This window comes from Dioscorea cayenensis, chromosome 15 (assembly GCF_009730915.1).
Source record: "Dioscorea cayenensis subsp. rotundata cultivar TDr96_F1 chromosome 15, TDr96_F1_v2_PseudoChromosome.rev07_lg8_w22 25.fasta, whole genome shotgun sequence".
NCBI lineage: Eukaryota > Viridiplantae > Streptophyta > Magnoliopsida > Dioscoreales > Dioscoreaceae > Dioscorea > Dioscorea cayenensis.
The window spans coordinates 9,274,131-9,275,948 of record NC_052485.1 but is presented as its reverse complement, the minus strand read 5'-3'; the positions used below and the strand labels follow the sequence as shown (position 1 = coordinate 9,275,948).

General features: G+C 42.7%; 1 non-coding gene across 1 annotated transcript; it reads left to right on the top strand.

The window, feature by feature from the left end:
- Positions 1-1,281: 1,281 nt before the first annotated feature.
- LOC120278364 lies at positions 1,282-1,388 on the top strand. The gene has a single exon (XR_005541696.1). It is a non-coding gene; the product is annotated as a small nucleolar RNA R71 (small nucleolar RNA).
- The last annotated feature ends 430 nt before the right edge of the window (positions 1,389-1,818 follow it).

Below are 1,818 nucleotides of genomic sequence, written 5' to 3'. Positions count from 1 at the left end.
TGTAATGTCATTCGAGTGGGCCTAGGCTCTCCCAAGCCTAGCTTTCGGAAGAATGTATAAGGCATGACATTGATGCTAGCCCCTGAGTCCACCAATGCCTTTTCTTCACCCATGTTACCAATGTTGCACGGAATGATCAAGCTTCTGAGGTCCTTCTTGTTCGGCATATTCTTTTGCAACACCGCCAAACATGAACCATTTAGAATCACAGATGCACTCTCCTCTAACTTCCTCTTGTTGGTTATGAGGTCCTTGAGAAACTTTGCATAACGAGGCATTTGAGACAACGCCTCCACAAACTGGATGTTGATGTGCAACTGCTTAAATAAACCCAAGAACTTCTTATATTTCTCATCATTTTGGTCGTTCTTTAATCTTGAAGGATAAGGGATTCTTGGCTTGTAAGGTGGTAATGCCACCTTTTTTCCTATTGTTCTCTCAACCTCCACGACCTCAGGTGCTTCAACATTGGTCTTTCCACTCGGAAGACTACCCTCAACCTCACGACCACTTCTCAAAGTGATCGCCTTCACATGTTCCCTCAAATTGTTTTCGGTGTTACTAGGCAAGCTTCCTTGAGGTCTCTCCGATAACGACTTCGCAATTTGTCTCACTTGATTCTCCAAATTGTGCAATGATGTGGTGTGGTTGCAAAGTGTGGCTTTAACCGATTGAAATCTTGTATTCGACGATTGAATGAACTTGGTTAAAGCCTTCTCTAAATCAGTCATCCGGCTTTCCAACCCTGAAACTCGATTCTCCATATTCGGGGCTTGTTGTTGTTGGAAACCAGGTGGTGCCATTGTCTTCTATTGCCCTTGATTACTCCATGAAAGATTCGGATGGCTACTCCAACCCGGATTGTGGGTGTTTCTATATGGATTGCCTTGGTTTCTCATTGCATTACCCACAAAGTCAATTTGTTCTACAAAGGATGTACCACCAATAGAAATCAGGTAATCAAATGGAGCATGTCCTCCCCCACATCCTGTACAACTAGTCATGGCCGTCACTCTATTAGAAGTTAGATTGTCTAACTTCTTGCTCAATGATTCCACTTGGGCCACCATTAAAGTCACTGTGTTAATCTCATGAAGTCCGACTACCTTCTTTCTATCCCTTGTGTTTCACTGATAACTGTTCATAGTGATTTCCTTAATGAGATACCGGGCTTCTTTCGGGGTCATGCTCCCTAAGGTACCTCCTACTGCAGCATCGAGTAACTACTTCATACTTGGGTTCAACCCACTATAGAAAGTTTGAATAATCATTCACTTGGGGAACCCATGTTGAGGACATTTCTACAGGAGCTCCTTGAACCTATCCCGTGTCTCAAAAAGAGACTCCAATTCCATTTGCACAAAAGAAGAAATTTCATTCTTAAGCTTCACAGATTTTCTAGGAGGGAAATATCGTGCAAGAAAAGCTTCTACCATCTCCTCCCAAGTAATAATCGATGCTCGAGGTAATGAATGTAGCCACTTCTTTGCTCTCCCCTTCAAGGAAAATGGGAAGACCCTCAATCTGATAGCATTATTCGTAACTCCATTCATCTTGAGCATGTCACACACTTTCAAGAAGTTCTCTATGTGATTGTTTGGATCCTCATCGGCCAAACTATTAAACTGTGCTGACTATTGTAACATTAGGATGAATGCTGGCTTGAGCTCAAAATTTTGAGCTATAATCTATGGCCGCAGAATGCTAGATTGTGTGCCAAGAACTGTGAGTTTGGCATAATCAGACAGTGTCCTCTTCTGCTCATTCTGTTCTGCTATATCTGACCCTTCACCTTCTACCTCAGCTTGATTTGTCTGC